Source organism: Haliotis rufescens, unplaced genomic scaffold (genome assembly GCF_023055435.1).
Source record: "Haliotis rufescens isolate VD_foot unplaced genomic scaffold, xgHalRufe1.0.p SCAF_64, whole genome shotgun sequence".
NCBI classification, from domain to species: Eukaryota; Metazoa; Mollusca; class Gastropoda; order Lepetellida; family Haliotidae; genus Haliotis; species Haliotis rufescens.
In genome coordinates this window covers 1846960-1859206 of record NW_025964355.1, presented here as the reverse complement: position 1 = coordinate 1859206, position 12247 = coordinate 1846960, and the positions used below count along the sequence as shown (strand labels likewise).

The 12247-nt window shown below is 37.9% G+C and overlaps 1 protein-coding gene across 2 annotated transcripts in view; it reads right to left on the bottom strand.

The window, feature by feature from the left end:
• Window positions 1-11860, bottom strand: part of LOC124151718 (cell wall protein DAN4-like) — a 54301-nt gene extending 42441 nt beyond the window's left edge. The window contains exons 1-2 of one of the 2 annotated variants that reach the window (XM_046524314.2): window positions 11794-11838; window positions 1796-1863 (exon numbers count right to left, since the gene is read on the bottom strand). The gene's annotated coding sequence lies outside the window, so the exon portion shown is untranslated. Of the gene's footprint in view, window positions 1-1795; window positions 1864-11793 lie in introns of both variants that reach the window. The other variant, XM_046524315.2, reaches the window with a different exon arrangement.
• Between the last annotated feature and the right edge of the window lie 387 nt (window positions 11861-12247).

The following is a 12247-nucleotide window of genomic DNA, read 5'->3' as shown; positions in this document are numbered from 1 at the left end:
TAGCAGATGAATTAGAGAAAGTGACTTGGTGTACGTAATCTCTGTTAATCAATGTAGTCAATAAACATAAAAGTCCTATCTATCGGAGACATCCCGAGTAACGTTGAATTACCAAGTTGTATTCATTACTATATTTACTACAATTAAAAATACGTTAGTGTTACATTTTTCATAGGAAAGGGCTTACACATAAGAATTATATTGCTTCCGTGTGTGAATGCACGTTCCCAGTTCTCAGCTGCTTAATGCTTCACACAGGTGGTATATGTGAAGGGCATATGGAAGCATGCGCATAGCATGAACAACACTTGCTATTCGTCAGTCTACAACAACTCAAAACAGTCAAACAAGCTTGTGTTCGGCTATGCAATATCCTATCCGTGTGAAAGGGGCGGTTGGGTAGCCTAGTGGTTTAAGCGTTCTCTCGTCACGCCGAAGACCCGGGTTCGATTCCCGAAATGGGTACAATGTGTGAAGCCCATTTCTGGTGTCCCCCGCTGTGATATTACTGACATATTGCGAAAAGCAGCGTAAAACCATACTCACTAACTCACTCATTGTGAACGGCTTGTGCGAAGGGTAAGTTGTTTAGTACAATATGTTTTTATTAAAATATATTTCAATTTGTTTCCACCATTTTCTCTATACACTTTGATGCATGTTTACGTTGCTTAATGTTGTTGCTCATGTCAGTATTTGACGACTAACATCATGTACGTGTATTCATAAACAAACTAAATATCGTTAACAAAATTAAAGAAAATATGTACAATATCTACACATTAGGATCTCACTTAATGAGCGTGTTTCTGTATGTTCTAATAGCAACAATGCATATACGGATTATACTAGCGAGAATATGGTAATTATCAAAAGAATGCTGTTTTTTTCTGAACTGTTCCCAATTTGAAATCAAAAGTGGCAAAGAATACAAAAGTTGCATTCGTGCTCAAATATTCACTTGACTCAATTTTTACATCAATCGGCGGAATATTATATCACCAATTTTCGAGCATCCCCGCAAATATTGCCAATGTACAGGGTATCTACCTTCAATGTAAGGTTCTACGTTAGAAAACTCAAAACCCCAGTTACATATGATAGTGCACAACTTCTCCAGCAGAATAAACTGCACTATCTTTCTGCAAGAAACAAGTCACTGTATCAAGCTGTATTTTGGATTTACTTTCGAGAATAAAAGTCAATCTGAAATGATAAATTCAATGAAGGATTCCAAAACATTCTGGCACAAAGTTCAAGCTTTATCAGGTACTGCTAAGCATAAATATAACATAAATTAAGAGACTTGGTACGATTATTTCAAAGACATGTTCAGAATTGCAGATTATCGACTGCGTAAAATCATTTCATTCGTTCAACAAAAAAAAATTGGCATTTATTGGGTAAATATCTGTGGGCATCAAAGATAGCAAATACTTAAAAGCCATTTGCATGTCAGTTAGCTTGTGTACACATCAATTGATTTATTCTGAAACGTATGTTTGATTTCCCTTGGGGAGTGCGTCAGGGCTGTGTATTAAGTAGTCCATTGTTTATATGTTTTTTGATAAAAAATTGGAATTAACTCAAAATCAAAATATGACATACAGTTATATCGTCAGTTATAACGTCAAATCAACACTTCGGAAAATTATGGTGACAAGTGGTCAGTGTCCGTCAATCTAAAAAGAACTAAGGGTCTTGTGTTTTTTTTATCAACAGTGGGAAATTATCAAAATTAGAGAAATGGATATACAAAGATGTATATGGAGAGGTAGTTTCATATTATACTTACCTTCGAATATTGTTGACCAGGATTTTGAGTTGAAATGACTATCTGCAATCTCCTACTGCTTATAAATCCTGCAAATATTGTTAAAATATGATAATCTGCTCTGTAAGTTATACTTTTAAATTTTTGAAACAAAGATAATGCAAATTTAACTTTATGGATCAGAAATATGAGTTATGGAAAATATGATTGTGTCGAAAACGTTCAGGCTTGCAAACGCGCAGTTGGGGTTCGAACCTCCATCCTACCTCAGGTTTAAGGTCTTTATGTGCCAAAACCACTCGCAGTGGTACATTGAAGTAGTACATGAACAGCTACAATATTCATGTATGACACGTAGCAATGATAACTGGACACTGTACATATACCTATCGCTTCAAACACCAATATATACTCAAGAAATATCTACAATCGGAAAGATTCGAATCTCGCCAGCTCAATTCAGAGCAGGTTATTACGATAAAAAGGCATACTTAAAAATCTAACAGTATCTGTACATCTTGTAATCTTCATGTTCTAGAAAATGATAATTTTAGGTTTGCGTGTGAACACTATCTACAATCTACAAATATTTTCAAAAGAAGTTTAGATCTTATACAAATATCAATTTGTTTTGTTTCATGCTCATGTCAACCTCAAATATTACATTATTACAAAATATTGCATAATGTAAATATGTTGAACTATGGGCATGTGGCCTCTCAGTTTGACATGAATAAACACATTTGAAATTGAAATAGGTAAGTAAAATCAATGTAAATGTAAATTCAACTTAACATAAAATACCACTTGTTAAACATATTCGTGAAACATGGAGAAGATATCTGGACGACTGTTTTTTTTATTATTTGGTTCTCAACAGTGAAAGAGTTACACAATTTCCGGAAGATTCTGGATTCGACCCATCCTCTGATTTCATTCACTATGGAATATGACAACAATGAGATTTAAGTTTTGGACGTAAAAATGATTTAGCAAGGAGGTGAAAACGGATATTTACTACAAGCCGGTTGACACGCATCAGTACCTACAATTCAATTCATGTCATCCGCGGCACACAAAAAATAATATTCCATATTCGATGGCAAGAAGAGTGTGAACTATTGTTTCGGATGTGGACACAAGAAACCGAAGATTAGAAGAATTAAAGAAATATCTCCAACTACAAGGATATCCATGTGGAGTGGTTAAAGACGCTGTAAATAAACCAAATTTCTGAAAATTCCTAAAGAATCATTAATGAAAACAAAAGAAACAGATACAGACACGGACATTCTTCCATCTTTGTGTACCTACAATCCTAGAAACTGTAAAATTATGCCCCTTATAAAAGCCAATCTTCCAATTTTACAGCAAAGTAAAACTATGAAAACATGTTTATCTAAGTGTAAACTTATACGCACCACCAGACAGCCAAAAATCTCAAACACATTCTTTGTCCATCAAATACTCACATTTTGGTGGTCTTTCCGTTTTATAAATTGTTCAACAATGACAAAGAATAGATGTTCACTAGGCTTTTGAAACCAAAACTTAATTCAAAAGTATAATTTTGAAAACCTCCAAATGTAGCGCAATGTGTATTTGTGCACTTACAACATAATACTTTTTTAAATTGAAGTTTACACGATATACGGCTTTTCCATTGGATGAGAGGTCGGTCACATGACCGCGAAATTGACGTTCATAAGTGTATGAACGACACAATTTGACGTTCATACGTTTTTCATGAGACCATGTTCTTGAAATGACGTAAACACTGACGGACTACTTCCACATTCCTTTGGAAACCCCTGGATATTCCCTAACACTAAAACATACATGAGCGTTCTTTCTGATCATTTAGAACCTTTAATCTTGGTCTCAGCGTTTCAGTATACGTTGGGAAATGTCAGAGAGCGTGACTGCATGATTGTTCACGAATTTCCTCGCTACGGCCCATCCTAATGAACAAACGAAGAAATGCACATCTAAACTGTCGTAGTATCGACTCGATCCGTGTCTAGGCTGACACTGACCCTCTCCAGCAATCTATGAATTTACCTTAGTGTCTGTTTGACGCATCTTCATTCACCTTTCAATAATCAGCCAGTTGATCATGGATGACAAACACATGTAACCGCCACAGGTTCATTAACAACATCGGAAATCTCTCACGTCACATTTATCGTGTCGGCCATTTTGACGTTTTGTACTTGATGTAAATGTATTACGACGCGCTGTCATTGTGACTGACTTACTACTGATCATGAGTTAGTTCTTTAAAGAACTTTCTCATCTAATGAGGATAATTTGTGCATCCATACGCTCATGTCACCTCTCTTTTTGAGGAACTATTTCACTCCGCGATATAGCTGGTTGTTGTATGGCTGTCAGTGTAAACATGAAGTCACACGAATTAAATAAAATTGTGTTTAGATCTTGGCCTACATCCTTTGAGGTAAGAAATGGTGATAATTTTTTTTATAAGAATTGACTTTCACTTTGCAAGCTCCTACGTTCATACAGTTTGGCCCTCACTCCATGAAGGTTCATACTCCAATGAACTCACACAAAGTGAAAGTCAATTCTTAAATGTATTCACGCCTCCCACTATTATCACTAGCTATGACGTCAATTGCTTAATGACGTCAAAAGCATAACCTTGGCTGTCTTCTGGGACTACATTTTACTTCTCCTTCTGTTGTCACTGTTACATCATAGGCATTATGACGCCACACGTACTACTGTTGTGCGTCGCCTAGCACTACAAAGAGCCGAAAGATCTTGAGTTTTGAAGAGCACTAACTGAACTCTGATGTTTTTTGTATATTTAATACTTATACACCTGATGAAATCACTTGTTTATATTATATATATATAGTCGTCTATGGTCGTTATGACCTGGTGCAACTTCATTAACCCACGATTCACTTCGTACTGTGTTGTTTCATCTCACGAATCATTTGATATTGATTTTTATGTTCAACTGAAACCCGGTTCGGCGTTTCATGCATAGCACGCCCGTTGCAATTGAGTGCTTCACGAGTTGTACACGCCCTGCACACTATTTTCAGCCGTAGCGTCAAGTGGACCACGTGGACAATGCGTTCTCAACGCGTGTGCGGAGAGCAGGCAGTAATGTTTGCTGGTCGCGAGCACCTCTGGCCTGGTTGGAAATAAACGCACCCTGCGCCCAAAACTGCACTCTAAATCCCATTTTTCATTTGAACAGCGAGTTTAAATGACAAAGAGTTTAGGAATACCGTTCCCATCTTTCAAACATGCTCGGTAATGATACAATATTTATTGACGAAATAATGGATTGCAACATGAGACGAAGCGGGAGAGAAAAAGGCGATTGTCATTTCTGAAAGTACGTGTACATGTACGTGTGTTTTGAGGCATGCAGATAAACATGTCCATGCAAAAAACGACCTGGAGTAGATGCCAGCTGAAGTAGTTGCTTAACATTTGATGCTTACTTTTTCTTCCATTTGCACGATCTTATGGTCTGATAACAATATTGATGATGAAACGTCAATACCAGTTCCATAGAAGCGGTGTTATTAATAACGTCGCCCAACAAAAGACGTGTTATTTTTTGTGGCAGGTTATTCTTAATGAAGGAGAATAGCACATGGATTTGAAAGAGTACATGTCTCACCATGCTGTTAATATATATCTGTTGTTTTTTTAGCTTCATCAACAGGGTAACGGGTAAACAACTATATAAATTATACTGGATTGTACATCATGTGAACGCAGTTTCCCGGAACCGGCACAGGGCCATGATGACATTTTACTTGTGAGTGCCAAGGTGCAAGCACATAAACTTAGGTTCACGTTACGCAGCAGAACGTTTCATTTAATGCACAGATTCGGCTATTTACATAATTTAAATGAAATATTTTAGTTTAAAGTGTTATATTTTTCATGAATTCATAAATATTATGAACTCTCAAAATTCACAAACAAGTGATCTCTGTTTATACCTATTTAATGTGCAAAAAATAAGAATAAATTCAATACCACTTAATATACCTATTTTCTAAGAATGCTACATTTTTGGATCAAAGAAGCTCCGACAATAGCCTGTTGTGGGTTAGTATGGTTTTACGCCGCTTTTAGTAATATTCCAGCACTAGCACGGCGGGGGACACCAGAAATGGGATTCTCACATTATACCCATGTGGGGAATCGAACCCGGGTCGTCGGCGTGACGAGCGAACGCTTTAACCACTACGCTACCCAACTGCCTCTTCTATCACCATAAGATGTCTCTGCTAAATGTAGAGTCTATTGTATATTTCCGACTATATCAAAAACATGCGTTTATGAATCACTCTTAAATAGTGATCATAAGAGGTTGGTTGGTTTGTTGTTTTACGGCATACTCATCAATATTCCAGCTATATGACGGCTGTCTGTAAATAATCGAGTCTGGACAAGACAATCCAGTGATTGATATCATGAGCATCGATACACGCAATTGGTATCGATGACATGCTTCAACCAAATCAGCGATCTTGACCACACGATCCCGTTAGTCGCCTCTTGCGACAAGCGTAGTCGCCTTTTACGGCAAGCATGGGATCCTGAAGACCTATTCTACCACGGATCTTCACGGGTCCCATACGAGGTGTTCGTGTATAGGTGTAATATGTATCTTAAGAGATCCTTCCTACCTATATATATTACTTCAATAATGTAAAAAAAGCCAGCATTAATGTGGACACAACCAGTATTTCCCAATGGATCTTCGAAATAATGCACACAATTCTGACTGTTATATACAAGATCGTTCGTCTATAGATACTTTTGAGTAGATGACTTCTTCACTTCATGTTTTTGCTTCTCCGCTATGTTTACACGTGTCCCCATCAGCCGCAATGTAGTCAGTTTGCCATAAACACTTACTTTGTGATGAAGAAGGTAACAGACTGGAGGCGTGTGGTGGATGCCGTGTGATTATTTCGTCATGCAACTCGGGAGTGAGCCTTATAGAATGATAATTGTATGTATTCAGGTTCAAGAGTTGATCATTATTTGAAGTATAAGCGTGCTTAACATTCCGCTGCAGTATTGATCCTGTCCAAGTGAAGACGTGTACTTGAACAACAATGTTTAAAGGACAAAGGGAGGCACCCAGTCGGCCTGCTTCGGCCATTGACTCTTTAATCGCTTTACGGGGCTTTTTTATGTCTGCTCAACCGTTAGATGACCGTTTCCACAACTTATGCCAATAATTTGTACATTCATTGTGTGGAACAGAACCGAAGGCAGAGGGTTGTTTATGATACCTAAACAGGATGCCAGTCATGAAAAAGCTAGTTACAGACATTAATTGCTATTTTAATTATTCTCAATGTCAAGATCAAAGGTCGTTTCACATTCTCAACCATTTTTGCAATGTTAAGAGAGGAGCAAAGTAAAGTTCACCGAGGTTGTTTTTATATAATTGAACATTGAAAGAAGTTTGATTATGTCCATTTAACCAAAACTCATTCCTTCAACAGTATAAAGTAATCTGTGGCTGGATAATTTTGTGTAAAAATAAATTGGTTCAATTAAGACAAGGTTAATAAATGAATTTGCAACCACATAACTAGTCTGTCTTACAGACCCTGATACAAATATATATCAAATACAGCCCATGCAAGTCTATAATGTTTGGCAAGTCTAGATCACTGCAGTCTGAAAATGAAGAGAGTCACTGGGCTCCTTTTTATTATATTTTTATTAAGATAACTGAACAACTGGTTTTTTTTTATGTACGATATGTTCATTTCAGAGACTAGATGTTAGTCTACCACATAACCTCTACCATGTCTGGGGGCGGTCGGGTAGCCTAGTGGTTAAAGCGTTCGATCGTCACGCCGAAGACCCGGGTTCGATTCCCGACATGGGTACAATGTGTGAAGCCCATTTCTGGTGTCCCCCGCCGTGATATTGCTGGAATATTGCTAAAAGCGGCGTAAAACCATATTCACTCACTCACTCACTATGCCATGTCTGGAATGTAAATTTGTGATTTAATTGATATTCAAAGATAAGATGTCTAAGATATCCATCAACAGTCTTTTTAACTTTTAAACATTTAAATCAAATTATATTTAAAATGAATAAAACCATGTAGAATTAATATTTGAGTGCTGACTATGCACCAATACAGTTCACTTTTTATATCATATGTATTATTGCAAACTTAAGATATTATCAATTAAAAAATAAACTGAGAGGTATAATTTCCTTTGCTACTCGATTTATTTATGTAGGCTTAAAAGAAATAGGCACACCTTTAGATGTACTCGTGTTTTGATTTTTTGATTATTTGATTATTATACCCAAGTGGTAGCAGTATTTTCAAGGGTAATTTTCGCGGATGGAAATTATTCCATGTTTGACTGCTACCCGTGTTGAAGATACTTTAAAGGACCAATTTCTTCAAAAATGGCGATGCAATATCATATCTCGTTTATAAAGACAATCTATACAAGTACACCAAACCAAAGGTCTTCTTTGAAAAATACCTCTTACCTAACCAAAACATATCTATTAAGATTTAGAACTTGTAATTATAGATTCCCGGTAGAAGCCGGTGGATGGTAAAAAAACTCACTTGAGAAGAAGGAACATGCCAACTATGTCCCTCCCCTGCAGTAGCTGATGAATATAATTAAATATTTAGGTGTTTATTCTTTCCTCTCTATAGACCTCTACACATCCTCGAATATTACTATGAGTTCCCCAAGTATCCATAATCGGCATGATTACTTTCCAACAACAGGACTAAACATTAATGTAAATTTACTTCTATACTCATGAATGAATTCTGAAACCCTTCATCCTGATGTTAATTCAAACATGCAATGTATGTATACAAAAGGAATATATTTGTGTTTAAATCGATATTTTTCACTCGCGATAATTTGTTGTTTATCGACAAAACTCTTTCCAATATTTAAAAAATTCATGAAGTGCTATCATAAAAGCCAATACAAAAAGTTCAGGTAGAAGTAGTTCTAGATGTATTATGTACGGAATATCTACTTGAACGGCATCACAATTTCGTGAGGAATATTGACACTAAACTATCACTATATTGATAAATGCCGGGGGAAGAATCCATTTTCATTATAGAGTCTTGTGTCAATATACATTGTGGAACAAAACTGAATTGTACACGTCTTGTGAAGTCGTTGTAGAATGTGTAAATAATTGTCATGATTCGACGACTTTTAGCAATAGGTCTTAGAGATGTTTACAAATGGTGATGTTAACTTGTACCCGTGTCACATGCACGATGCGTTCTCAATGCAACATATACCCCCCCAAAAAACAGTCAGTCTCGAGTATCAGATTTCTTAGGGCGTGAAAAACAAAAGTCAATGATTGAGTTGAGTTTAACGCTCCTTTGAATTTACAATTTTCCAGTCAATGAAACCCACGAGCAAGGTAAGGTGTTGTCAATCGAGAAACATAATCGTGGCGAACCGGAGTTCGAACCTACAACCTAAGTTTCCTGGCGTGACCAAGGAAAGGAAGTGACCAAGGGAAGATTGTGGCGCCTTAGACGACTTGGCCACCAGCGCCCACGCAAAATGTAATGAAAGGAATCCGACCATGAAAGGATCACTGAAAATCAGTGATGACACAGAACCACTTTGCTGTATGACCGACCAATGAACACTGTTGATATCCAGAGAAAGAAGCCAGCCATTTACAGAGACCAAGGCATCCACCTTCCCAATGTGTACTCAAGTGTACGTTAACCCTATCTTTAACCGCTAATCTTCATTGCCTTGACAAGATCGTCTCATAACATTAATTGCACTACAGAATAGCTTCCAATCTGCTCTTGTTATCACTAGAGAATTCCGCAGAATAGCAGAAAGGCGAATTTCTCCATCTGTTGTTGAAAACCGGCTCAATGCAACCTGGCTGAAAGCAAGGCGTCCTGTAAAGGGTGTCACCCTAACAGAGTAACATAGACGGCAAAGCTTGGGGCGGGAGGCAGCACCAGGGACGGCATGTGCACCACTGGCGTTACACAATGCTTACAGACGAATCAGCGTTTAGCCTCGGGTTCACAGGTGGCAGAAGACGGTGTTGGCGACGTAGCGGCGACCGATATACCACGGCAACAATTCTTGACCATCGATCGGTGTGGGGGCGGTTGTGTCATGGTGTCGGGCGACATCACACATGACAGTCATTGTGAACGGTCATTGGTCATTGTTAACGGACATTTCAATGACCAGCGATATGTTATGTGATCGCCTCCGTGTTCTAATGGTAGAGCGTCCAACTGGAGAGCGAAAGGTCCGGGGTTCGATCCACGGCCGCGTCATACCAAAAGACGTTAAAAGATGGTACATTTGCTAGAATTATCGGCAGAAAGTTTGAACTGCAAGAAGCTACAACCAATGACACCGAATTACAGCCACGTGTTGGCATACGCATTAAGAATTTAACACAAACACAGACATTGGAAGGACACGCGTGAGGAGTTCACATGTTACAAAGAATAAATATCTTGTTATCCATAAAAGAGTGTCATGTATACAAGATCACTACAAGACGTCTGTCAGCCATAGTAAAAGTAATGAATAATGAACAGCTGATATATGTGTCTATAAAACCAAAAGGATTGTGTGGTCTAAACATCTCAGACTCGGCTTTCCAATTTTTGTGTTTTTCTTGAAATCTCAATACTGATGACATACGCGTTTATAATTCAGCGTCATTGGTTAAAGCAATCAAGGCGTTAACTGCCATTGGATTATAAATAACCGAATTCTGACACCTGTAGTGAAAATCGTAAAAACACACACTCCCGCAATAATTTCTATGTATTAGGTTAAACATATACAGCTGAGTGAACAACTTTGTGTAGCGTAAGGACATATATTGCATTTACACACGATAGACGCAAGGGGGGTGAAGCCTGAATGAACTTTGACGTCGATGACTGAGTGATTTAGCTAAAGCTGGTATTGACCTATTTCAGTTATATCACGGCCTGTTAGGTGGACGGAATCAGGTCTCTGACTACGAATAACGAAATCCAAGAGCATGCGTATGGTGCTGACAGTCATAGAAACATAACGAGGGCTAACCCGGATTCGAACTCATGGTCACAGATTCACAGTATCTTCATAGCTAATTGCCGCGCCTTTGACGACTGGGCTACCCCTTCCCAAATTGACGTCGAAAGATAATTTCTGTCGTGTGGAACAGAAAAGTGTTATTATATAGCACATTGTACATTTCTCAGCTCGTCATTGCAAAACACTGATATTAATACATTGTTATCAGAATACACCATATGTTTGTCGCAGGCCTCACAAATCGCGGTTTTCAACACTACACTTCAAAACCTGTATGAGTTACCTTTGATTAACTTCATTTCGTTACCACGTGTGCATAGATACATTTAAACAGTGCTTGCTGCATTAGTATTGGGGGAATTCTCTTCTTCTCACTGCGGTTTTGAGTAACTTTCTTGCAAAAGTAATGATTGATGAATGACTGTCTACGAAAGCAAAAGCGCTACGTGGTCTATAGGAGTACTTCTAAAGTTATCTGTCCATTTCCGCAACATCGAAGTCAGACACTGGTTGACACAAGTACTTTGTCTCTTTATTCAAAGCTGTCTTGTTAAAACTAAAACTACATGAACACGCAGTACACAACACGTGTAGGTTTGATATGGAAAGCATACGTCGGAATGATTTCAAAAGGATTAGAAATCGGCAAATGTTTATCATTCTTCCCCTATATGGTCAGAATGTCAACACTCAATGTACCATATGAAGCCGTGTATTGGCAGGTGCAAAACATTGAAACAGAACAAGACGTCGAGTGCCAATAGTAGAAGTATGATGTACTCGTCTTCCTCCGGACAGTGAAACACAATCACATACAAACACAATATCATCTACTTGTACAAAAACACAACATTGGTGTGAACATACATATGTTACAGCGTTCGTAATACAGAAGGTCTGGGCAATTACCTGACTCGAGAACTTCATCCACAACCGACTGTTTGAACATATGTTTCCGTGAACACTGTCATCGATCTTCTCAAACACACATGACGTTCGTTACAAAATGATCAATACAGACATTCACTCTCACGATGATAGAAGCATATCGTTTCAATATGTGTAGCTAAAGTATATGTACGCAATATCGTGTGTGTTTCCCAAAAGATTTGAGTCTTTCAGACACATGAATGTTTTAAATTAAAACTTTTTTTCGCGATGATGATTAAAAAGCGATTTCATTTCAGAGGGAACCAATTGGTTTCTAGTGAAACAGCCAAGTTCCGCTGCTGGTCAGTACCTCGCGTTGGACACAGGCATTGTCAAACAGAACTGTCGCCAGGGTCATTTGTGTGATGGATAATACTTGGCCAGAACAAAAAATGTGTCTGAAAATAAATTCCAAGTAAGTGTTCTGCTCTTG